General features: G+C 41.1%; 1 long non-coding RNA gene across 2 annotated transcripts; it reads left to right on the top strand.

Annotated features, from left to right (window-relative positions):
• The first annotated feature begins 195 nt into the window (after positions 1-195).
• On the top strand, positions 196-27,613 carry LOC125412510 (uncharacterized). 2 transcript variants are annotated; one of them, XR_015737537.1, is made up of 4 exons: positions 196-377; positions 676-753; positions 25,692-25,891; positions 27,278-27,613. It is a non-coding gene; the product is annotated as an uncharacterized LOC125412510 (long non-coding RNA). The 2 variants fall into 2 exon arrangements; XR_015737538.1 differs by lacking the exon at positions 25,692-25,891.

Here is a 27,613-nt window from a genome sequence, read left to right as displayed (position 1 = left end):
TCGCGGGTCCGAGGGAGCGCGGTGGAGCGCGTCTGGGGGCGCAGGCTACGGCGGGACGACCGAGGCGCTGCAGGCGGACGGGCTCGGCGAAGCCTCGGGCGCCGCGGTGGCCGCTCCAGCCGCCCGCGCCACTGGGCCACAGCGCCCCCTGCACCCCACGTCCCGCAACGGCGCCGGGACTGCGGCGGCCGCGCCGAGCACGAGCGGCAGGGAAGGCGAGGAGGCAGCGCGGCCTAGGGGTGGCGGGGCCCGGTGCGCCCTGCGCCGCCCGCGGCCCGCGGCCCGCCCCTGACGCGGCTTTCCCGGGAGCCGGAAGCTATCGGCTTCCCCCCCACCCCACCCCCGTCAGACCCCAGCACCTTTCTTCCCTCCGGAAGGTACGTGAATGCTCTTGCCACTCGAACCCGCTCCCGCGAGCGGGAATGTGAGGGAATCTCGGCTCATTTCTCGTGGAAACAGGGGGTCCGTTCTAATCCCCTCCGTGCGTCGGTATGAAAGGAGAGTGACCCAGAACAAATCTTCCTTTTTTATCTTTTTCAAAGCACATGCACGATCCCTTCCCAAAAAAAGATAAAGGAATAATCTTTAACCTTAACTTTTTTGGAGCTACTGTGCAGATTCATTACAGAAATTTGCTACAGGACCCCCTAACCCTTAACCTTCCCCCCCAAATAGGGAAAAATAAAATAAAACGCTGACCAAAAGAAGAGAATTAAGCAACGGGTTGGCCTGAAATTGATAAACAACTTAAAGGTAAGAAAAGAATCATCCCTTTACTAACCTAACCCCGGCCACCACCTCTTCTCCAGCCCTCTGCACCACCACCCTAGGTCAGACTCTCAAAGAGGGAAATTGTGGGTGTACTGAGGGCTATGCAATAATTTTGTTTACAAATGCCTCCTGTTTGATCTTGCCCAGCCTCTAGAGCTAACGTCACAACCAAACACAAAAGACTGTCAGAAGGGAAATAGGAAAAGAGAAAATTTTCTAAATCCCTTTGGTCCCCCAAATTCCCAAATACAATGTTTTTGTTTGTTTGCTTGTTTGTTTCTTCTGGGTGCTATGCTAAAATGAGCAAGGACTTTGGTGCCAGGCAGATCCTGATACCATTGGTTCCAGTTACATCCTGAATAGTTTCACGACCCTGGCAAGTTACATAATATTTCGAACCTCTGTTTTCTCCTGCCCGACTAGCTGCTTGTGAAGGTTAGGGATGAAAGGACCAACCTACGGCTCCAATTTGTGTTGACTCCAGAATACCCTAACACAACATCATTCTTCATCTTGATTTGTACCCATTTGTTTTTGTTTGTCCCACCTCACTCCCCCTACCGTGTGTGTGTGTGTGTGTGTGTGTGTGTGTGTGTGTGTCCATCCTGGTCTGAGTGAAATGTTTCAAAATCTCATTAATGCATTTATATAATCCTCCACTGAAGAAGTGAGCCTAATACACTGGATCCTTTGACATTCTGCTGCATAGCAGGTATCAAAACAGAATCACTGCATTTTCTGCATGAAAATATTATAAACAGTCTTCCCTTAACTTAGATTATAGTGTAATAGTAACGAATCGTGAGAAAAATTACACAAGGACTTCAAGAACCGTTCAAGTAATAACTGAGCAGCCACCCCAGAAATATAACCTAGCAGTTCTCCTCTCATCAATGAAAGCTGTTCCTGCACAGCCCCAAGTCTGCCTTTGCCACATTCTGAGTCACACCACAGAGAAAAAAACCACTATCCCCTTTTTGTAACGACAGAAATGGGCTCAGAGGAAACTCTGATTCATCCTCACATCTCCATGAGTCTAGTGCCTTGGTACCACCATTTTACTTGTGAAGTATATCCAATCAAAGGAAGCGCTGGAAGTAGACTGTGATTCCTCCAGTCTCCCATCTGATAGCAGTCCTTCCTGAAATATTAAGAAAACATGCTTTGAGTAAGTTACTATTGATAAAATTTGCTATCTGGAATTGGGCCCTTTAATTCAGATCAGTTTGCCAACCTGGCATTCGCACGGCCCTTTCCAAGCCTAGCTCACTAACACCGCAGAAAAGCCTGCATGTGTTTATGAATAATCATGACATCTAGGGTGGAGCTACTACGTGAGAATGATTCATTTGTTCCCAGGACCAGTTTCTTCTTGCCTCACACCTTCTTCCCTCCTTTTCAAACTCTGTTGCTGATGAAGACTGCTTGATAGGAGTTTGATTGAAATCTTTTTGTCATATGCTGGCCAGATGGCTCAGTGGGTAAAGGGCCAAGCTGATGATCTGAGCTTCATCTCTGGAACCCATATGGTAGAAGAAGAGAACCAGCTACCACAGGAGGCCTGCATGCACCCACACAGTCAATCAATCAGCAAATTAAAAAAAAAAAAATCCTGTTGTCTGCTACCATTTCGTTCCATGGCTATTTTCCCGTCTTCCTTACTTATTTTATTCTCTTCTGCTCCTGGCCTGTCTCCGACCTGCTTCCTTCCTCCTTCCAAATTGTTTTGGTTATCCCACTCCCAATTTTGTATTGATTTCCACCACTCTGCAATCACTTTAAAGTATATCATAATTCCTATTCTGGTAGATTTCCCCATCGGCATCCTTTAGAAAGCCAGTATTCTAAGAATGTTTCCCAGAGAGTTTAGGATCATCCCTAATAGAATTTTCTTTGCTCTTTAAACTTCAGGTGAAGCCAGACATGCTTGTATCCACCAGTACATCTGTTTATTTCAAAGGCTAAGCAAAAGGATCCCTATTGTTCAGGAGTTTGGAGCCCAACACAGGCAATACACAATAGTCCCATCTCAAACTTTCCAAGCAGGAGAGCGGAGATACCAATGGCGTCATCATCCATCAGGTGCCTAGTCCAAATTCTGGGGATCATATTTAATTGTTATCACTACCGGACACAAAGCCAAACAAATTTTACTTCTTGGTTTTTTGTTTTTGTCTTGTTTTGTTTTTATTACTCGCCTCCCCTCCAGCTCGGTGCTGCCCCTTTGGTCTAGAATGTTTGGTGAATAAATTATAAGTTTACTGAAGGGAAGAGGGAAGGGAAGGAAGAAGAATAAGTAATTTTTTATTTGTGTACAAGCATATATTGTATATAAATTTTGTTGAAAGTTAAACATAAAACTTATCTGTGTTCATTTTAGCCCTATAGTTAGTTTCTCAACCCACATCTTAGCCACTAAATTGGCCTAGCAAGCTCCCAGATGCCCCAAGGTTCCTTCTTCAGTTTGGGATGCTTCAGCGACTTCTGGCCTGCTCTGGGGCTTATTTGTTCTACAAGACACTGGGATTTCATGTGTGACTCCGTGGAGCATTTGATGAGGGAAGAAGGATGTAAACGATCATAGCTGTTGGCAGTAGGCTAGGTTCCGTTCTGGGCTACACATCTCAAAGGGAATTCTTATTTTAGCTTCTGAAAATTGAAGGCAAGGCTTAAAAAGTCACTGAGCAGGTACGATGTAGGCTAACTAGTTCAGCCTAACAAACACCCATGCTGAGACCAATTTTAGGAATACAGAGAGGATTAATATACAGCACTTGCCCCACAGGCTCACAATCTGATAAGGGAGACATACAAGTAAATATGTATTGACCTTGTATTGATAGTCACTAAAAGAATAAAGCAGCCTGCAAGATGACTCAGTGGGTAAATGTTCTCACCTTCAAGCCTGATGATCTGGGACCCGCATGGTACAAGAGCAGAACTGATTCCTCCAAGTTATTCCTTGACCTGCACAGGGTCTGACCTCCGCACAAGTGCAATCATTCAAAGAAGCAACCAAATGTATAGATAAGTGTGTGTGTGATAAGTATATATAAAGTATGTTTTTATTATATAATAAAATAATATAAAAATATTATTTATATGTGAGAGATATAAAATGTTGGCAGAAAAATGTGAGGATAACCTAAATGAATTAAGTAAATTATGTTATCTCCACAAAAATATTGTGTATCCATTAATCTTTTGTTTGTTTGTTGTTTTTTAAGACAGGGTTTCTCAGTAGCTTTGGAGTCTGTCCAAGAACTCACTCTGTAGACCAGGCTGGCTTCAAACTTACAGAGGTCTGCCTGTCTCTGCCTTCTGAGTGCTGGGATTAAAGGTGTGTACCCCCACCTCCCGGACATTAATCTTTTTTTTTAATGCATAAGTGTGTGCCTGTGTGAGTTTATGTGTACCATATGCATGCATGTTCCCAAGAAGGCCAGAGAGCATCAGCTCACCTGTACCTGGACTTACAGGTGACTGTGAAGAACCTCAGGTAGGTGCTGGGAACGGAACCCTGGTCCTCTGCAAGAGCAGTGAGCATCTCTCCAACCTCCAGTAATGGTCTTCAATTTTTTTTAGATGACATTAAAAACTGCTCATGATTCAGTATAATAAAAGTATAAAGTAAAAAAAGAACATTTGATTCCAATTGTTTTTCATATATGTATAAATCAAGTACAGTTGAAGACTAATTTCATTATTCCTAATAAGTGTGTCAGTGTGTGTGCTTGTGTGCCAGTCTATACACAGGATTGCAGGTGCCCTCCTAAGTCAGAACTTTCAGATCTGTTGGGGATGGAGTTAGAAGTGGTTGTGAGCCAATGCCATTTGTGCTGGGAACCAAATCACATTCTCTGCAAGATCAGTACAAACTCTTAACTACTGAGCCTTCCCAACAGTACCAATGTACATATATTTAGAAGGGAATAATTAAAATGTTATATGCTTGTGGGAATTTCTTACTTTATAATTTGGAATGATTTCAGATTTAAACGATTACAAAAAAATAGTACCCCCAAATCTTATGTTTATGTCACCCGTATCCACATTTGCTTTAGCATACTCTTATTTTCTCTTTTTTATCTCAATAAGAGATAGATGTATATATATACATATGATATGTACATTATATAGAATAGATATATGTAGATGTATATATGATATGTTGCTGTAATACTTTTAATTTTTTAATTTTTAAATTATAATTATGCCAGGCAGTGGTGGTACACACCTTTAATCCCAGCACTCTAGAGGCAGAGGCAAGCAGATGTCTGTGAGTTCAAGTCCAGCCTGGTCTACAGAGTGAGTTCCAGGACAGTCAGGGCTACACAGAGAAACCCCCTCCCCCAAAATCATGGCCTCTTTTTCTTTAGTTGTTATTGTTACATATACATAAATATATGTAAGTATAAACTGCTCAGTCTGTTAGTGTTACTTATACGTATATGATGTTAGGACTGGCCACTTGGATTTGCATAACCAGTTAGGAGACCCATCCCTGGGGAAGACTATTTCTCCCACTCTTAGCATCCCTTAGTTGCCTGTTGTTCTTTGTATGTGGATGGGGCCCTGGGAGATTTCCCCTTTCGACGTTAGCATGTTTATTGGTGTGTTTCTGCGGGTCTTGTTTAGGCAACCATATTGTTGAGGAAACAATCTCACAGCAACTTCCCAAGTCCTCTACCTCTGACAGTCATTCTGTTCCTTTCTTCTGTGATGTTCCCTGAGACTTAGGTACAGGAGTTGTGTTATAGATATATCAGTTGAGGCTGGACACCCAGATCACTTGTTATTATTATTAGTTTTTCAAGACAGGGTTTGTCAGTATAATAGCCCTTGGCTTTGTAGATGAGGTTGGCCTCGAGCTCACTGAAATCCACCTGCCTCTGCCTCCCAAGTGCTGGGATTAAAGTCATGCATCACCACTGACTAGCAAATAATTATTTTTTAATTCTTTGTTCTTAAATATTTTAGTGTATTTTCTCAGTACAGATATAATTGCAAAGATTAGAAACATTACATTAGTGTAGTATTATGATCTAATCTGAATTTATTCAAATTTTGTCAAGTGTCTCATTAATATCCTTCATAGAAAAAGAAAATAATTGTTGGGCATGGTGATGCACACCTTTAATCCCAGCACTTGGGAGTCAGAGGCAGGTAGATCTATGTGAGTTTGAGGCTAAGCTAGCCTAGTCTACATAGTGAGTTACGGGCCAGCTAGGGCTATGTCAAGAGACCTTATCCCTTTCCCATCCCCCCCCCCAAAAAAAAGAAGAAAGAAAGTGAACTTCTTTTATTCTGGTCTAGGCTACAATATGGGATCACACATTATAAGTAGTTGTTGGGGGCCTGGACAGATCGTTCGATGACTGCGTGTTTGCTGCTCTTCCAGAAGAACCAAAGTCGATTCCCAGCAACTAACATCAGGAGGCTCAAAACCACCTGTAACTCTTAACTCTTGGGGACCCAACACCCTCTTCTGGCCTCCTTGGCACCTTGTATACATGAGGCATACACATGCACATGCACGCACACAACAGAGAGAAATACAAATATTTTAAAGATTTTAATAAAAATTAATCTTTAAGAGCTGGAGAGATGGCTCAGCGATTAAGAGCATTGCCTGCTCTTCCAAAGGTTCTGAGTTCAATTCCCAGCAACCACATGGTGGCTCACAACCATCTGTGATGAGGTCTGGTGCCCTCTTCTGGCCTGCAGGCATACACACAGACAGAATATTGTATACATAATAAATAAATATTTTTAAAAAATGAATCTTTAAAATAGTTTTAAAGTTTCTTTTTTTTCTTTAAACTGGAGCAGTTTCTGCTATTCTTGGCTTTTGTGACTTGACAGTTTTAAAAAATGTGTTTATTTTGTAAGCTTTTGTTTTAACTTGAGTTTTGATGTTTCTTCATAACTAAATTCAAGGTTATGCATGTCTGCAGGAATACTGCAGAGCTGGTATATTGTCTCAGCGCTGCACTCAGGTGTGTGATGGCTGTGTGTCCCATGGTCACAGCAACTTAGTCTACTTGTTCAAAGTGGCATCTACCAGATTTCTCTACGTAAAAATAGCTTTCTGTCTTGTGTCTTTTTTCCTTTTGTTTTTGTTTTTGAGACAGAAGTTTATGCATGTTGCTTGGGACTGTCTGGAACTCATGGACTCAAGTAACCCTCTGCTCCTCTCCCCACCAGTAGCTGGGACTATTGGTGCATGTCACTATACCCTGCTTACTAACACAGTAAAGTGACTATTTAAGCTCTGTGCTTAACGCATGTCTTTTGGGAAGACCATTTGAGAATAACCACAAATGTTAACATTAATTGATGATGCTTGTTTGAAACTGTTATTACTATAGAGATCACCAAATAATTGTCTAATTTCATCATTATTCCTTATATTTTTTCTTCCTGCAGTATGGGAAAGCCTCTTCGTTATCTTTTATTTGTTGCTTTATCAACTTTGTCCCCTTTGACTTCTGGTTTTCGCTGTGCATGGTAGCTTATGCCTGCAGTCATTTCTACCATTATCCACATTGATACAACAGCATTTTTCAGCCTTGACTGGCTTTGTTGTTCCTTCAGCATTTCTTCATTTGTTAGACTTCCTTCCCTGGCTTTCTGTCACTGTGTATCAGGCTCACTTTGTACTCTGCTAGCCCTTGTGCTAGAATAATTTAGTTTTCCTAAAAACACGAGTTCCATTTAGTGGAGAATGCTTTTTAAAAAAGAAATGCTGGGGCTAGACATGGTGGCACACAAGTACAAGTTCTTGTGGGTCTGAGGTAGGAAGGTAGTAACTTTAAGGTCAACCTGGCTAAACAACAGATCTAAATGCTAAGTATTATTCTTCATTCTAATTAATTAACTTCTTGGGTTGGATGTGTTATTGTACACATGTGCCGTGGTGTATGTTTTTGTAGATGTTAGAGGATGATTTTCAAAAGTTGGTTCTCACCTTGGACCTTGTTGAGTCAGGTCTTTTCTGTTGTTTCTCCTGCTGCACCATATACTCCACGCTAGCTGGCCTGGAAGCTTCTGGGCAATTCTGTTTCTGCCTCTTATCCTCTGTAGGAGTGCTTAATTACAGATGTGTACCATTGCATCTGGTTCTTTACCTAGTTTCTGGGGATTAAACATGTCAATGTCTCGGTGGTGGTGGCAGCTCCTCCTTTAATTCCAGTAGAAGGCTGGCAAATCCCTGAACTTGAAGCCAGACTTGTCTACAAAGCAAGTTCCAGGACAACCAGAGCTACACAGAGAAACCCTATTTTGAAAAACAAACAAACAAACAAACAAACAAAAAAGTGTGTCAAAGAATCAGTTTCTAAGTCCAGAAGCAAAAGTAAAAATCTAACTATCTTGTATAAAGTTTTTCTTACTTTAAAAATAAAGCCAACAATAATCCAGGCATATTAGAGTAGATCTGGAACGGAATAGAAGTTTCAAGAGGTAGCGTCTTCGAACTCATGATTAGATTGGCGTGTGAGGAAAAAAGGAACTGAGTGAAGAAGAGAAGTCAAGGTTGACCCTTTAGTTTCTAGCTTGGAAAACTTGGTGAGTTTGTTTCAGACACAGAACAGAGTAGGAGGCGCAGGCTTAGAGAGAAGGATGTAGTGTGCCATTTCAACATACCCACAAATTAAGAAACAAATTCTCAGAGATGACATTACATGTTCAAGATGACTGGAAACCCAGAGCTGAGATTCCAACCCAGGTCTGTCTGACGACAAATCTCTGTGTTGCTCAGCACTGCCACACCTCCTTCCACACACAGAGTGGGAATGTGGACCAACCACTAGGGATGGGCAGACCATGGGGACCACTTACAGTGTGAGTAACGTGCTCTCTTCCATGTCTGGAGAGAGCAATTAATAACAGGAGAATATTTCACAGACATAATTCCTGTTATTAGCATTGTGCCTGTTGTGACACAACACTGCCGTCCTCTGGTTCCAGCGTGAAAGCACTAAGATGCACCTGATACCGGGGGATGTTTATGATGTGTCTTGTGTATGAAGCAGTTTGGCATGTATGGTAGAGTGGAAAGATCTTGGGGAGAGAGACTGATCTAGAGACTATCAAAGTCTTGTATTTTATTCAGTGACTGTTTTTCATGTGATATTCACAAAACTAAATCAAATTGCATTTCTGCCTACCAACTCTATCTTCAGATTTTAAATTTTTAAAATTATTTTAAATTATTTTATTTTATGTGTATGTGTGTTTTAGCCTGTATGTGTGTATAATTACCATATGTATGCCTCGTGCCTACGGAAATCAAAAGAGGGCATCAGATCCCCTGGAGCTGGAATTACAGTTGGTTGTGAACCTCCATTTAGGTGTTAGGAATCAAATCCAGTCCTCTATAAGAGCAGCAAGTGCTCGTAACCACTTAGTCACATTTCCAGCTCCTTCATTTGTTTTGTTTTAGATAGGACCTCATGTAACCCAGGCTGGCATTGAACTCACTATGGAGCTGAAGCTGTCTGGTCTTAAAGTCCTAATCCTTCTGCCTGTACCTTCCAATTCTGGGATTACAAGCATGCACTGTTACTCCTGGCTAAATATGGCCCTTTTTAAAAGTTGTATTTTAAGAACGTTAACTAAACTATATGAAGAAATATAACTAAATTATATGAAGAAAGATAATAAATGCAGATATTGCTTGCTTTGCACAGCTCTGAAATGCATGAATTTTAGTTTTCACAGTTTAGCTTACCATCAATCCTCTAGCAACATAATTCAAATTTCATTTCTCATAGTATAGTAGTTAAAAGTAGATGCAAAGGTATGAGCATTGCTGCTAGCTCTTTAGTTTAGAATTCACCAGGTAAGTCACAGAAGCATGTCATGGTCGGTTATGAGGCACCTCACTCTAGTCTACCAGGGACCAGCCACTGCACATCTCCTATTCAGTTCTTGCACAGACAGCAAGATCTTGTATTGCCCTTTCTCCTACCAGTAGCATAATATGCCATTTTACAAAAAGAATCAGCAAAAATTAAAAAGTGAACTGAAGCAAAGAAACAAAAAGTGATGAAGCTCAAAGTTAAACTTTAATGTAAAAGCAATTACAGAAGAAATAGGAACTGGTAGAGTGACTCATTGGGCAAAAACCCAGAAAGCCTGATAATCTCAGGCCAATCTCCAGTTGTTCTCTGACCTCCACACATGTGCTATAGCATGCACACATACATATCATACATAGACATACAATAATAATAAAAATAAGCCAGGAGTGGTGGCGCATACTTTTAACCCCAGCTCTTGGGAGGCAGAGGCAGGCAGATAATCTATGAGTTTGAGACCAGTCTGGTCTACAGAGGGAGTTCCAGTACAGAAAACCCTGTCTCAAAAAAAAAGAAAAAAGAAAGAGTTGAGTATAGGAATTTTGACATTACTTCCATTTGGGAGACTATATATATGTAGCCAGAGGAACTTAGTGAAAATGAACTTATTGATCTAAGTGGAGAAACTGTGACTCAAAGCTTGAATATGTCCTAGAGAAAGTAAGACCAGAAGAAAATAAAAGACCTATCAGAACAATTCTAAGATTTATTTAATGTCATGACTTTGAAAATACAAAGCCAAAAAAAAGAAAGAAAAAGAAAATACAAAGAAGAACAAGATGTTGAAAATGGATACAAGTTTAGAAGCAAGCATACTCTTAGCATTGAAGAGTTGCCCACTTGTACTATAGGTTACACAAAAACCAAAGAAATCAGTGTACAAATTACTGTCAATCATTTTTAAACAAAGAAATAAAATACTTTTAGTGTTTTGAGTGGAATATTTTCAATTATAGTGTGATGTGGAATTCCTCTCTGTATGCTGTGAATACCAGTGGTTAATAAAGAAACTGTCTTGGGCCTGCACAGGGAATAGAGGTAGGCAGGGAAAACTAAACTGAATGATGGGAGAAGGAAGGCAGAATCCAAGAGAAACCATGTAGCCTCACTGGAGACAGAGACTGGAACTTTAGCTGGTAAGCCACAGTCATGTGGCAATACACAGATTAATAGAAATGGGTTAAATTAAGATGTAAGAGTAAGAAGCTAGAGCTAATGCACCAAGCAGTGATTTAATTAATTCAGTTTCTGTGTGATTATTTCAGTTCTGGATGGCCAGGACAAGCAAGTGGCCCCTTACAACAATAGTATCTGAAATAAGTGGAAAAAGAACAGTTTTTTCAACACGTGGTTCCAGAACAACTGTATATCTATAGGCAAAAGAGTGATATTAGACATCTACCAAAAAACCAGACTAAAAACGGATCAAAGCCTTATATGTAAAAACTAAAACTGTAAAATACCTGTAAGGATCATGAATATAAATCTTTTTTTAACCTTGAATTAGGTGATAGTTTTCTATGATAACCTAAGTGTAGAGCAACCAAAAAAATGTAAAATGACTACCAAATTTTAAAACTATAATGAAATTGGTATGAGCAGAAACTGGAAAATGCTACATCTCAGGACCTATTTTATTAATCATCTAATCTAGACTTAAGATTAAATGATAGAGTAAATGTTAATTATTTAGTGTCTACTGCTGTCATAGTATGAAAATCACATACAAAAAGAAGATTTAGTGGGAAAAGCACTTGTCACAAGCCTGATGCCCTGCAGCCCATGTAAAGCTGGATGCAGGAGCTCAACCATCTGTGATTCCAGTGCCTGCTTTCAGGAGGATGAGATACAGAGACCGAACCACCAGAAATTGGGAGCCAGCTAGCCCTTCCACAGCAGTGCACAACAAGGGAGACCTGTCTCAAGCCAAGGGGCAAGGCAAGGACTGACTCCCTACATTGTTCTTTGTCTGGCCTCCACATTCCCAAACCTTGGTAGACTTGCACCCATACTCGGCACATACATCATACACATGCACATGTGCGCACACATGTGTGCACACACATGTACAATACACACACAATCGAGTAAATAGTTTTACAGTATTTGAAAACAATAATTTTCAGCAAACCATTTGCGCCATTCATAGATCAATCAAGATTTCAATAGATGCCTTTGTTATTTCATTTTTATGTTACTTATACTAAAGTATTGACCAACATTCTCGTCAAAACTATACTAGGAGAGCTGGTAGTTAAACATTTACCAGCAGCATGCCACTAGCTGGAAATGGTACCAAAGATCCTAGTATATAACATCTCTTCTTATCTTACATAGTCTCATCTTGATGCTTAGAACTTGTCCCAGTCACAGGCAAATGAATGGATGGCCATATCAGATCATGTGCTGTTCCTGTGCACTTTAACACTGCCTCCCTGGATATCCAGGAAAATCTGTTTTCCATGACGTTCCGGAGTGAGGGCAAGAAGTGAAGAGGTGTGAAACTAGCTCTTACCAATTCAACTGATAAAATGCTCTTCTCTCAGTACTTCTAGTAAGTCTGTATACCTGGCCTGGGAGGAAGAGCCAAGAGGATTAGGCCTAGACAAAGACCTACCAAGTCCTCTATATGGACAAACAGTAGAGCAGGCAAATAAACCATGTCGTGTTTAGGGACTTTTCTCCCCTCTCTTTTACTCAACTCCCTGAGGTGTAGTCTTTAACTGGGAATTAAACAGAGACTTGGCCCCATGAGAGCCAAGTCTAAACTTGGCTTCCAGTCCAAAGCACTCTCCTTGGCTCTAATCACCTGGAACATTACTTCGACCTTATCTTATTTACCCAGAATCTCCTCGGGAGGTGAGCCAGGGATTAATAAAAATAGGCCTTTACTTTTACATAAAGCCCTTTCCAGCTTACAGGGCCTTGTCTGTGCAGACTGTGTAAGCCCCCTAATGGCCTTGTGTGGGGAGTAGGAAGGAAATAGTAATTCTATTTATTGATAAGGAAAATGAGGTTCAGAAATATGGAACCTATTTTAGGGCTGGAGTCTAGGTATGCTAACCCTAAAGTTTGTTGTCTTCTGTGAAAAAGAAGTATTATACCCTAGAAGTACTCAGAATTATTATAGTTATTTGCAATAAAAGTGCTTCTCATTCACTTTCATTGTACCTTCATATCGTGTTTTTGAAATAGATGTTAAAACTTCACATTAAATGAATAAGAAACCAAAGTAAAAAAAAAAAAATCTAAGGAAGTTGTCCTGCATCACACAGCAGACCTATCAGAGCAGGGGTTTAAGCCCAGATCTCAGTTCCCAGTGTCACACCCATAGCTCTGAAGTAAGTGAATAGCCCCGGACACATGAAACAATATTTTTGAGAAAGAAAAGAAAGTAAACTGAGTTTCCACTGCTCAATCAATAAATATTAATTAATAAATATCAATTAATAAATATTCCCTACTATGAACCACATCTTCAGATTGTACTAGGTACAGAGTAAGAGGGACGTAAAATAGATTTGATCGCTGTGATTAAAAGTGCTTATTTGTGTGTGTGGGGGGTGGTAGTAGTGCATATAAATGATTAAGTGTAAATTGTGTAAATCCTGGAATATTAGGAGAGGGGATAATGAGGACAGGGTGATCTTTGAGAGAAAATTTTATATTTTCTCCTCCTTCAAATAATAGTGATCTCTTGGGTAGAAAAACTCATATTCAAAACCCAGAGTAGGTATCATGGTGATGTACATGGAAAACTCCATGTGAAATCCTGTCTACCCCAGATGATAGAGTCAGTCTAGATAGGGAACATCTGTGCTTAGAGATAAGCCTGGTAGAAAACTGTATTTGACCTAGCACACCATCAAATTACCAGTTCTGGATTCTAGGCTTCTAGGCGGTAGAAGCTTCTTAAAGCTGAGCAATTAAAAATAAATAAATAAATTTAAAAAAAAAAAGGAGAGAGAGAGGAAAAAAAAAAGAAAAACCTAACTCAGAAATCCAGATAACTGGGCACAAATGAGAAAACAAAATCCAAATTCCAAAGGGTTTGGGGGCTGCCAGAGACTCGTAAATGACAGAGACAGAATGGGGGTTAACACCAGGTCTTTAAACGCCCGTAGCACTGAGCTATGTCATTTGATGGACCCAAAAGTCCTTTTCCTGTATCAAACAAACTGGGTGAGGAAACTGCAGATCTCATTTCATCCTGGTTGGTCGTTTAAAGACCTGGTTGGTCTCTTGCAGAAACACAAGGTCTGTATCATTTACATAAAGAAGGTATAAGTCCCCTAAGGTAACCAGCCTACTTCTGAGAAGCTGGCTAGAGCTGTCCCCAGGATTTGAAGCTCCTATTCCTAGACCTCTGTGAACTTCCTCTGCTATGCGCTCTCTATACTTTGGGAAAAGACTTTTCTGTCCATCAATTTTACCACGGCATGGATTATAAAGAGTCAAATTCAAGTAAAGCATAGGCCCCGGACATTGCCATTTGCTGCTGTGTAACCCCCAAGACAAATCTTTGCTCTGCCATAGGCCTGTTTCTTTATCTGTTTGATATGGAGAGCGGCATAACTTCTGAAGAGCTTACTATTTGTGATTGTGTGGAATCAGAACTATTAGTTGCACAATTCCAGGTCCCCGGCACGGAGTGGATTCACCAGAACTCTTGGCTGCCTGGTGAGATAGAGCTCATCAGGTGGAATGTGGTAACTACTGAGCTCTTCCTGCCCACCCCAATGCCAGCCCCCTCCTCCTCCGCTCTTCCAGAGTCTCGGCTGATGACCAGAGGTGCCCAGGATTCAGAATCATTTCCTTGTATTCAGGGGAAGAGCCCCAGGGCCCGCCCTTGCTCTTCACATGCCACTGTTTGAGCATAATTTTAGAGAGGCACCTTCCTGTCTTAAAATATCTTCTCCACCGATGGGGAGGAAGGGAGGTGTTATGAAGGAGCAAGCACTCGGGGGTAAACAGACTTGAGTGGGAACCTCAGCCCATCACTTCATCAGCTTTGTGTCCCCCAACACACAGATCCCAAGGAATACCCCCTCGAACACTGAAAATTAGATGTGATGCTCACAAAGTACTTGTGGAATAAAAGTTTGTAAACTTTTCTACTTAAAATGTTAGAAATAAAATATTAAGGACCATCTTGTTACAAATTTTTTAAATGATGTGATTTGTCCAACAGTTTCGTGTGTGTGTGTGTGTGTGTGTGATGTATTGTGTGTGATGTATTTGTGTCACAGAGCTTGTGTGGAGGTCAGGGTACCACTTCAGGATTCAGTTCTGTCCATCCATCATGGGCTCTGGGATTGAACTCAGATCATGAGACTTGGGCAGCAAGCAGTTTTACCCACTGAACAATCTCACCAGCCCCGCAGTTTTTCTCAAAACCAATACGCAATGTAAAATCTCTCCACATGCTTCAATGTGGCAGGCTTTCTTGGATTGCCAGCCCCCAAATTATGACAGGAAGACTTATTATTAGTTATGAATGCTAGGCCTTAGTTTAGACTTGTCCTGCTAGCTCTTATAACTTATTTTTAACCTGTTTCTAGTCATCAACATTTTTGCCTTGGTGCTTTTTACCTTCCTTTCACTCTATATGTCCTTTCCTGCTTCCTTCATGTCTGTTTGGCAGGCAGCTGACTGACTGACTGGCCCCTGGCGTTTCCTGCTCTTTTTCTCTCTTTCTTCTTACTAATTCTCATTGCCCAGTCGTCCCTCCTATTCCTCTGTTGCCTAGCATGTCCAAAAGGTGGCTCAGCAGTCCTACTCACAGCCGCCCATCTATTATCCACAAGCATTCTTGTCCACACTTTACAAATAAAGGAAAAGAGGAGAGTTTTTCTTTTTCTTTTCTTTTCTTTCTTGGTTTGTTTATTTGCCATTCAGCTCTTTATTAGACCAATCAGGTGCCTTAGGCAGGTAAGGGGAAACCAATGTAACAGATCTTTACATAGTTAAACAAATGCGGCACAGCTTTACATAGTTAAAGTAATATTCTGCAACATAAATGTAACACATCTTTATATAGTTTAACTAATATTCCACAACACTTCATAGGTAAGTGTTCAACACAACTTTATTACCCTTATAATTATACTCATTGTGAGCTGTGTGAATTAACTGAGCAGGTTCTAAATTCTCTCAGAAATAGAACTCTGATTCTAAAGTCTGCCTAGCTGAAGGATCTTCAGTAGCTTCCCTAAACCTACAGTGTATGAAACCCAAATATAAGGCTGTAATTGAGGGTTCTTGACTCTTAGTGCCCAGTCTACTTTTGCAATCTGAAGTCTTTTGTGCAGCTTTAAAAATATATAGAATTTAGTGTCCCACTTCAGCTGCTCACCTTTCTTCCTCTGTGACACTATAGTATTTCTACATCAGAAATAACATAATAGTGTATGATAGCTACTGGTGATTGCAGTTATTAACTGCTGGTTAGTATATAAGAACTTGACACTTGACAGACATTTAATCCTAACAAGAGCCTTGTGAAGTAGGTTTTACTTTGTTTTTTAAATGTGTTTATTTTTATTTTATGTGCATTGGTGTTTTGCCTGCATGGATGCCTGTGTGAGTGTGTTCAATCCCCTAGAACTGGAGTTACAGTTAGTTATGAACTGCCATGTGGGTGCTAGCTATTGAACCTGGGTCTTCTGAAAGAGAAGTCAGTGCTCTTAACTGCTGAGCTATCTCTCCAGCCCCATGTAGGCTTTGTTTTAAGATTAAAAAGAAAAAGATTAAACAGAGAGAAGTTAAATAGATGTCAAATGCAACAGTTATCAAACACAACAGATTTAGAGCCAGATTTAGCTTAGCCCTCGGTGTTAGCATTGTGCTATCAAACTCTCCATAGGTCAGATATTTAAACGGACTTTGCACACACTGAAGGTCTGTAAAAATTGGCTATTAATCACTGTCATCACCTCCTCTTCCTTGGATGCAAAGATATGATTACACAGCAGCTTACTGTTCTCAAAGGCACTTTGGCTGTGCTTTTGAGCACATTGTTATTTTCTGTCTCAAGCATCCTTTTTCCCCCCTTAAATGTATCTTCCTTCCTCAAGATCTGCCCAGTGAGGTTCTGTAACACACCACATGACCCTCACCCTCTCAAGGGCAGCTGCGAAGACTTCTCTTGTCTCCCTGCTTCTCTCCACTTAGTTAATGCTTACTAGATAATGTTCAAACTCTCTTCTCCTAAATAATTTCCATGAAACCAATCAGCAGACTCCTCTATTGTCCCAAGAGAAACCTTGGGATTACTGTGTAGACACAGGACACAAATAGCAGTGTAATTCAAGTCATGTCCAATAGGTGGCGCAGCAGTCGTGCTCACAGCCGCCCCGTATTATCCACAAGCATTCTGATCCATGCTTTACAAATAAAGGGAAATAGGAGACTTTTTCTTTTCTTTCCTTCTTTCTTTCTTTCCTTTCTTTCTTCTTTCTTTCTTTTTTGTTGTTTGTTTGTTTTTCAAGACAGGGTTTCTCTGACTGTCTTGGAACTCACTCTGTAGACCAGGCTGGCCTCAAACTCACAGAAATCCACCTGCCTCTGCCTTCCAAGTGCTGGAATTCAAGGCATGTGCCACCACCACCAGGCTAATAGGAGACTTCTTCAAACTCCAAAATCTTTTCAGAACAGGTGAGGTGAGTTGATTTTACGAGTTCAACAGAAAGGCCTTGGATTTTCCTTTAAATTAGTTCATCCTTTGCAACTGTGTAAGCTATAGCGTTAGATACTTCAGTTAATTTTTTTTGGGGGGGTGTTGGGTTTTTTGTTTGTTTTTTTTTTTTTTTTTTTTTGAGACAGGGTTTCTCTGTAGCTTTGGAGCCTGTCCTGGAACTAGCTCTTGTAGATCAGGCTGGGCTCGAACTCACAGAGATCCACCTGCCTCTGCCTCCCGAGTGCTGGGATTAAAGGTGTGCACTACCTTTAATGTAAGTGTCTATTCTTGAGGCCACTTGACCTTAATAGGCTCGATGGGCACAGAGAGAAGATCCACAAAGATATCAGTGGAAAAAAAGAACTGTAGGAAGTTCCTTAGGAACAATCTGCTTCCCTGTGACTTCAGCCATTGCCAAGGGGCTCCATGGAGACTGGCTGTTCCAGAAATTTGAGAGTACAGTTTATGAGAGCATATAAAGCATTATGCTTGGGATAACCTCAAGAAACTCTTAGCCAGTAGCTAGGAGATAAAAAAAAAATTGAGAGTTACATCTGTATAAGAATCCAAAACAAGGGGGGGGGGAGAAAAAAAAAAGAATCCAAAACAAGGAGTGAAATAATAACTACAATTCCAAATTTGGTAACTGAAGTTCAGTATTAGAATCTCAGATTTTAGAACCAGGTTTCTGGAGGTGCACACTTTTAATTCCACAGAGGCAGGCAGATCTCTCTGAGTTGGAGGCCAGCCTAGATTACATAGTGAGTTCTAGGACAGCCAGGGCTATGTAGAAAGACCCTGTCTCAAAATTCAGTACTCAAAAGAGAGATAGAGTCTCAGACTTTGATGCCAGGTTTGGTGGCACACAACTATAACCCCAGCAGTTGAGAGGTTGAGGCAAGATGATCACTTGAGTGTGGGAAATTCAAGACCAGCCTGGGAAATACAGTCAGATCCTGTCTCAACAGCAGAGAATCTGTAGCTCAGATTAGAATGGAGTGTTCCAAATATAGAATCCTGGTTTGCCATTATTGGTATGCCTGAAGTAAAGTTTCTGGTTCTGGTTGTAGAATTGACCATAGGGCTCGAATACAAAGAATAGAGCTATCCTCCTAACATTAGAATGTGGATTCAGACAGCAGCTGAACACTAATGGGGAGAAACTAATTCAGCGAGTTAAAGCTGAGGCCAATGGGAGATTTTAGAGTTCAGTAACAGAATCTCAGGCCCTGAGTTTGGAACCTGGACTTCTCATCTCAATAGAATTTCAGGTTATGAGAGCAAAACCTGGGAATCTAACAGGAGACTTTCAGCATCACAGAAGAACCTGGAGTAGAATTTGGAGTTATAAGACTAGACTTAGAATGTTCTTATTAGAATCCTGCCTTTTGAGACTGGAACCTCAGTTCTAAAAATGCAATGTTACAGTTTAAATGCTTAACCTGAGATACAAGTACCGACTATGGGGTTCAGAGAACACAGCTTTGAGTTCCAGAAAGGACATTTGAGTTGTCATAGTGTATTCTTGAGACACAATAGTCAGTTATGCATATTAATACATGATTAGACTAATATTAAACTTTGCCACCAGAAGCAATAATGCAGAGCAGATAATGGTGGTGCACACCTGTAATTCCTTCACTTGGGGGGCTGAGGTTGGAGGATCAAAGTTCAAGTCTAACTTTGGCTACATAGATAATTCAAGACAAGCTTGGGTGGTGGTGGCTCATGCCTTTAATCCCAGCACTGGGGAAGCAGAAGCAAGCAGATCTCTGAGTTAGAGGCCAGCCTGGTCTACAGAGTGAGTTCTACAACGGCCGGGACTGCGCAGAGAAACCCCGCTCAACAAAACAAAACAAGACAAAAATGTAATGATGCTAGTCAGGCCTAATGGCACAGATCTGTAGTCTGAGATATTCAGAAGAATCACAAGTTCAAGGCCAGCCTGGGCAACACTGTCTCAAAAACTAAAAAGAAACCCTTGCAGTTTTAGGCTGCAGGGCTAGCGTGGTGGGCGTTAAAGTATAGTAATTATGTCAACACCTAACATTTGCTTTCTGTGGGCCAGACATCACTTGAAGTGCTTCCCTTGCACTGTTATTATGACTACTGCAGGTAAACTCCACTGTCAGCCCTATTTTACAGACGAGGAGACTTCTCAAAGGTCACACATGTGAGAAGCACAGAAATGGGACCCAACCATAAGCAGTCTGGTTCCATAGCACAGGCTTTTAACCACCGTGATAAGTGCTTCTTAACTCTTGGATTCCATTAGCAAAGACTGGACTGATCAAGTAAAACATGTAATTATCATTAAAAACAAAGGATAACTCAGTAGCAGCATCTTTGGGTTTTGATGATGTAATTTGTTTGTCCCATGAGACAATGAGAAACTCACATAATAGGAACTGGAACCCTGAAAATTATTCATTTGTGAAATAAGAAGGGCTCAATTTAATCTCAATAATTTCAATCCCAAAAGTCTATAACTACGCTCAGCCTCAACTCTGAAACTTCAGAGCTAGTTCCAGTCGTGGAATGAATGTTTTCTAGAGTAAAGCCTAAGTTCCTGTAGCAGAATTTTAGTTTTTGAGAATAGAGCCTTGAGTTTTAATAATGGCATTCTGGGGAGTATAAGGTTTTAACTGTGGAATCTGGAATTATTGACATCCTCAAGCCTCATGATTTAATTGGGATTCCAGTAATGAAATATGAGAATGCAGTAGTAGAATGTAACTCCAACCATAGGCTCTCGGCTTCAGTGAGTGCAGCGTGAAGCTACAAACGTAGCATGGATGTGTGAGTCCATGAACAGCATCAAGAACACTAATATTAGAACTGCACGCCTGAAAACAGAACCTAAAGTTATTAGAAAGTTGAAGTCCAACGTTTAGGTTATAGAATCTGTATTGGAGACAGGTAGGATGGTTAAACAGGTGAAGAAAGCTCGCACTGCCGGGCACGATGACCTGAGTTTTATCCCTGTGTCCCACAGGGTGGAAGGGGGAGCTGCCTCCCCTCCGCTTGTCCTCTACCACGAGTGCCGTGACACATGCACCACTTTCAGTTCATAAATCAGTGTAATTTAAGGGTTTAAAGAAAATGATTCTGGATTTGCCAAACTAGAAGTTATAATTCCAAAGGCAGAATTTTGGGCTTTAATAGTGGACCCTGTGGCTAGGACACTGGAGAGATGGCTCCATGGTTAAGGGCACTTGCTGCTCTCTTAAACCTCCTTGACCCACAAGCATGTGGACTCTGGTTCCAGCGCATCGATGCCCTCTTCTGGCCTTCAGTTGCACCAAGCAAACATGTGGTGCACATGCACCCATGCTGACAAAGCACATACAAAGTATTTTAATTGATATTTCAAAAATAGTGGAATCTGTTCAGTAGGACAATATCAGACTTCTGGAATGGAATCTGGACTTTAATTGTAAATGACTGTGTTCCCTACCATGACATCTATAATCAAACTGAATAAATTGCATAGAATTGTAGCAGAGTATGGACCATAGCTAATAGAACTAGGATTTATCAGAGTAAATGTGGGAATCCAACATTTGAATTTGGTGTTGCATTCCAGTAGAGTAATCTAGAGTTCCAGATGAACAAGAATTTGGAATTATGGGTTGGCTAGGTATCTCTACAGGTAGCCACAAAGCCTGACTACAAGGGTTTGATCTCTAGAACCAGCATGATAGAAGGAGAAAACCAACTCCCCCAAGCTGTCCTCTGACCTCCACACATGTGCTCTCTGTCTGTCTGTCAGTCTGTCTGTCTGTCTGCCTGTCTCTTGCTCTTCCTCACTCTTGTACCAATAAAATAATGTGTCTTGTAATAACTTGTAATAACGATGGTGAACTCTTGTAGTTAGTTTTCTTCTTAGTTTTCAATCTATCCTGAGCGAGTAGTGGATTTATTGTGTATCCTTATTACAAAACAAAACAGAAACAACAACAAAAAAAACCCTTTCTGTTCAGTGAGGAAAGATTCTGACCCAGAGAGTAGAGATGTACTGCCACATTCAGAAACACGAAGAAGCAAATGGAACCTTCCACTGTTAGTGAAGGTTGAATCCCCAAGCCCTGTGCTCGGGCCTGTTACATGCTGTGGCACCTTCTCCAGCAGAAGATCTGCCCTGGTCCTGAGAGGTTAGTCATGACTAAAGCAATCCAAGTTTGCCATAGTGAGGAATGTCGTCCATGGCTATAATGCATGGGGTTATTCAGACAAGGAAGAAAGAGATCTGTGTGGACTGCGAGGGAAGCTCCACAGAGGAGGGATTCTGGAGGATGGGAGCATGTAAATAGAAAGTCTGGCATTGCTGGTGGAAAATAGTCGAATGAAAATGTGGAAATAGGATCCACATTGTGTACACCGGCAGTTTCTTTCAGCAGAGAAACATATGGAGTGGCTACTACTCACCAGGGTCAAATAGGCCCTTATAAACAGAAAACACAAGTAGTAGTTTCTGCCTCTGAGGAGAGACATTAAAAACAATTATGGGCTAAGAAAGGGAAGGCAGAGTACAGAAGTCATAGGCTCAGTGTATAAAATGTGTGTGTGTGAAAATATCCTTACATAACAAATCCCACGTACAATTTTTTTGTTTGTTTGTTTTTGAGACAGGGTTTCTCTGTGTAGTTGTCCTGGAAGTGACTGGCCTCAAACTCAGAGATCCATCTGCCTCTGCCTCTACCTCCCAAGTGTTAGGATTAAAGGGTGCATCACAGCTGCCTGGTGAAAATTTTAATCTTTATGGGTACACATTTCCAAAAATGTACAATGACTTTGGATTTATATAGATATGAGCTTGGAAAGGAGGTCCATTGACTAACTATCCTTGTGACTAGGTATGCTAGTCTATCTATAGGGCTGTCTTTGAGTTAGTAGCCCTCTTTATACAGCGAGGCTAATACCACTTTCCTTAAAGTGTAGGATGAGAATTTATGAGTGTGTGTGTGTGAATAAGCACATGGCAGTTATTCACTCAAATAGACTTATGGACAATGTGTTTTAAGGATACAAACGAAGAGCAAGAGAGATGGCTAAGTGGTTAAGAGTGTTTACTATTCTTGCTGAGGACCCAAATTTCTTAGTACTCATGTCAGGTGCCCACAACCACCTATAACTCCAGTTCCGGGGGATCCAACACCCTCTTGGTTTTTATGGTCACCTAAATGCATATGTACATATTTATACACAGATACACTACATACACAAAAATAAAACAAATCTTAAAAAATTTTAAAGATAGGATGGCACCATACTTGCTGCTCTTCCAGAAGACCTGAGTTTGGTTCCCAGTACCCACAATGGGCAACTCATAACCATATTAACTCACTTCAGGGGATCTGATACCCACCTCTGACCTCTGTGGGCACCACATATATGTGTGCATGCACTCACACATACATAAATTTTAAAAATATATTTATAGAAGTGGGTCAAAAAATGACATAAATAAATAAATAAATAAATAAATTTTAAGCTAGGTGGAGGTAGCACTCACCTTTAATTCCAGCACTCAGGAGTCAGAGGCAGGCAAATCTCTGAGTTCAAGGCCAGCCTGGCCTACAGAGCTAGTTCCAGGATGGCCAGGGATATAATAATTTTTAAAAGAATGCAGCTGGAACTGAAGAGATGGCTCAGCAGTTAAGACCATTGGCTGCTCTTTCAGAGGAACCTGGTTCAATTCCCAACACCCACATGGTAGCTTACAACTATTAGTAATTCCCGTTCCAGGGAATCTGACACACTTACACAATTGCATATAAAATAAAGTTAAAATAAAATTTAAAGAAATGAAACTGGGCATGGTGATGTACGCTTTTAATCCTGGCACTTGGGAGGCAGAGGCAAGTGGATCTCTGTCAGTTCCAGAATGCTTAATCTACATAGCCAGTTTATAGGTTAGCCAAAGTTATATGATGAGACTCTGTCTCAGAAAACAAACAAACAAACAAAAAGTAAACAAGAACAACAAAAAGAATGCTGAAGTGCTAACATTTGAGCTGAGTCCTGAATAGTCCTTGGAAAATCAGACAAGAAAAAGAGAACTCCAGACAGAAGAAATAAAAATTATGGAAGTATTAGGCAGCTATAGAAAAGGTACTTTGGAGGGAATGTTCATTGATGAGGCTCAGCTGGGGTTAGACAACCAATGGGATTAGATGCCATGCTGGTGTCTTTATATAATAACAAAACTTGAAGTATTATTAATAAGGAAGTCATTCAACAAAAATATATTGATCTCAGGTTCTAATAGATAATAGGCTAGCATAGGAGATGGGATAATCTTTTTTTAAACTATGTTTAGGTTATTTCTTGTGTTTACGGGTGTGGAGGTCAAAGAACAACTTGTGGGAATTATTCTCTATTCTCTACTTCCACTATACAATCTCAGGAGTCACACTCAGATCACCAGGTTTGGTGGCAAACTCCTTTATCTGCTGAGTCATCTCTCTTGTCCATAATGATTAGTCTTGTCAACTTGATCTGATTGAAAAGCACCGAGGAGATTGGTAAAGCACACTGCTGGGTATCTGTGAAGGTGTTTCTGAGGGGATTAACCAAGGGGATGAGATTTGTCTTAAATGTGAGCAGTGCCATCCAAATATAAGTTGAGGCCCAGATGGGGTAAAGGAAAAAGGAGAAAGCCCAGTGGTGCAGGACCCACCCTTCCTTTCCCTCCCACTGTGGCTACTTCCTGGCCACAGCGAGGTAAACTGCTCTGTTCATCATTCTTTCCCCACCATGATGGACTGGAGCCTGTATAGCATTGAGCTGAAACATATTATCTTCCTGGTTTTGTTCAGGTATTTTGCCATAATAGCAAAAGTCTGACTAACACAGAGAGATAGATTTGCTTGCATACAGTTTGTAAAAATGTAGGGAAAGGTGCTATATACACACACCCATGACTAACAAGTCAGGGATTCCCTACCATGTCTCACTCATCAAATTTTGTTTGTGTGTATTTTTATTTCACCTTCACTGGCAACAAGATGTTTTAAAAGACTTATTTCAGGATTATATCTAAAGAAAAGTAGAAAGGAAAATGACTCTAGGAAAGGGTTCAAGTCCTAGCTACCACATGATGTGTTTTTTGGCAGGTTAATTCACCCCTCAGAGACTCAGTTTACAAAACTACAGAGTGAAAATACCAACCCCTGTTTTTCAAGAAGGGTCAAGCTGAGCATGGTGATGCATGCCTTTAATCCTAGTATTCTGGAGGCAGAGGCAGACTGGTGTCAGTGAGTGGGAGGTCAGCCTGATCTACATAGTGAGTTCTAGGACAGACAGGGCTACAAAATAAAGAGACCATGTCTGGGGGGGGGGGGGGCTATGTGTGGCTTTAGTTCAGGTTGTGGGAGTGGTTAGGACATTCACTTAGGTTATAAATAACAGAGCTGTGAGAAGAAGGAATACCACAGCCAAGCCTGGCTGATCAGGAACTTCTAGACAGTGCTTTCAAGTGCCTAGTAATGTAGTTTGGAAATTAAGCAGATGCCATGGTATGCCATCCATACACCCATCAAGATTAAAACAATTCCCATTCCATCAGCCAACCCCCTCTCTGAGAACTGGCCGCCACAGTGCGAGTGGCGAGTGGCCGCCACAAGGTTGGACCTCCTCCTAGGTGTCGTATGTCTCCTATGACTGGCTGGTGTTTGACTCAGTGAGGTGTTGTGGAATATTATTTTAAGATGTGTTACATTTGTTTATGCTGTGGAACATTTGTTTAATGATGCAAAGATGTGTTGTATCCTTTTATGTTGCATTTGTTTAAGTCTGTGAAGCTGTGTTACTCTGCCTGTCTAAAACACCTGATTGTTCTAATAAAGAACTGACTGGCCAATAACTAGGGAGGAGAAAGGATAGGCGGGGCTGGCAGGCAGAGAGAATAAGTAGAAGGAGAAATCTGGGGAAAGGAAAAAGAAAGAGAACAAGGAGAGGATGATGCAAGGGGCAAGCCACCCAGCCACACAGACGCCACGTAGTAAGAGCGAAAGAAGAGATATACAGAAGTAGAGAAAGGTTAAAGTCCAGAGGCAAAAGATAGATGGGATAATTTAAGAAACACTGACTAGAAACAAGCCAAGCTAAGGTCTGGTGTTCATAAAGAAGAATAAGTCTCCATGTGAGTTTATTTGGGAACTGGGTGGCCAGCACCCAAAAGAGTCAAGAACCAAGAGTAAAAAATAACCAACCACAGTGAGGGACACAGAATTCACATCTATTTGCTTCAATTCTGGAATGATTCTTAAAGGTTATTGGTTCTTGACTCTCTTAGGAACATAGAGAATTCTATTTTTTTAATTTTTTATTTCATGTGCATTCATGGTTTTGTGTCCATATATGTCTATATGAAGGTGTTGAATCCCCTGGTACTGGAGTTACAGAGAGTTGTGAGCTGTCATGTGAGTGCTGGGAATTGAACCTGGGTCCTCTGGAAGAGCAGCAGCAAGTGCTTATAGCTGCTGAGCCATCTTTCCAGCCTGAGAATTCTATTTCATCTTTATTACAACCATCTTCTTCCTCTGCTCCATCATGTACCCTCAAGTCCTCTCAGGTATTTATCTTTAGCTTCCCTGTTTGCTTAAAAAAATATTTTTAATTGTGTCTGTATCTTTCTGTATGTGGGTATGTACATTCACAGGTGCCCACTAAAGGCCAAAGGCTCTCAGGGTGCCTGAACTGGAGCTATAGGAAAGTGTGAGCTACCTGATACAGGTTCAGGGAACTGAGCTTCCGTCCTCTGCAGGAGCACTGAGTACCCTTAAGGTGTGACTCCTAAGTGCATGCTCTGAGGGACCTCTGACTCAGCTTGTTTACCAGAGGTCCTGACTATAGACAGGGAACTGAAAGGCAGATTCGCATCTGGGAAGAGTTCTACTCCAATAAGCTGTCTTATTAACCATTGGACAGCAGTGGACATCCCTCCCCCTATGGTGAAAACTCGATACAAAAGTAGACACTACCACTGTCTACTTTTCCTGGTTTTGCAGCTATCAATAAAATTTTCTCCTTCATTGTCCTCTCTGTTTCTTCATGGCTTCTGCTTTCTGCCTTTTCTGTTTACTGTGAACTTTGACTAATTCACTTAGTGAAGTTTTGCCTGTTCAGGGCTTCACAATACAGTGAATATTAGTAGTGTTAATAGTAAAGGAGATGACCCTTCCCCACTAATACTGACCTCATACCGAATAAATGAAACCAAGTGTAGGAAATGAGCACAGCAAAGTCCTTAACGTGAATGTGAATTCTTGTTACTGTACAAATTTATATCAAGGAAAGCATAGGTATACGTGTGGTAAACTGGGAACACCAGAACAAGCAAAATAGTCAAAGGATGGCTATTTTTTTCTAGCTGGCTCAGCCAACTTCCAACTGACTTTTTCCTTGCCCTTGCAGCAGCAGCATAGGGAACATTTCTCTCCTCACCCTACACGACTGCATGCTCTCATTTGCTTCCATTTCTCTGATCAGTCTCACTATGCCTTGACAATTCCTGTTTCTTCATGTCCTCAAACACTCAACTTCCCTCAGGGGTCAGTGCTGGTTAGGTTTTTGTTTTGTCAACTTGATACAAACTGAGGTAATCTGGGAAGAGAAAACATTTCCATTAGATTGGCCTGTAGGAAAGTATGTGGGGCATTTTCCTAGTTAGTGATTGATGAAGGAGGGCCCAACTGTCTGTGGGCAGTGTCAACCTGGGCAGATGGTCCTGGGTCTTATAAGCAGGCTGAACAAGCCATGGAGGGCAAGCTAAGAAGCATGCCCCAGTTCCTGCCTCCCTTCTTGATGGAATGGATGCCGTAAGGATGAGTGAAGCCTTTCCTCTCTAAGTTATCTTTAGTCATGTTTTATCCCAGTAACAAATACGCAAACCAAGACAGGGTCACTTTTAGCTTCTCTTCCCTCAATCCTCACTATTTATCTATGTGTTTAATTACAGTCTTTTGGGCCGAGAAGATGGCTCAGTGTGTCAAGAGCAATTGCTGTGCAAGCATGAGGATTTGAGATTGAATCCCTGGAACCAAGGGAGCTGGAGAGATGTTTCAGCAGTTAAAAGCATGTACCGCTCTTACAGAGGATCTTGTTATGCCATGTTTGGTTGGTGTCCCTGGGAGGCCTCACCTCTTCTGGGAGACAAGGGGAGTGGAAGGGATGCTATGGTTGGGATGCATTGTATGAGAGAAGAATAAATAAAAAGAAAAAAAATCAAGTTTCATTGTTCTGAAAAACAAACAAACAAAAAAAACCAAATAAAAAATATGGAGTGTTCCATGAA

This window comes from Myodes glareolus, chromosome 3 (assembly GCF_982192425.1).
Source record: "Myodes glareolus chromosome 3, mMyoGla1.1, whole genome shotgun sequence".
In the NCBI taxonomy this organism is placed as follows: Eukaryota; Metazoa; Chordata; class Mammalia; order Rodentia; family Cricetidae; genus Myodes; species Myodes glareolus.
This window is presented reverse-complemented; position numbering and strand designations above follow the sequence as displayed.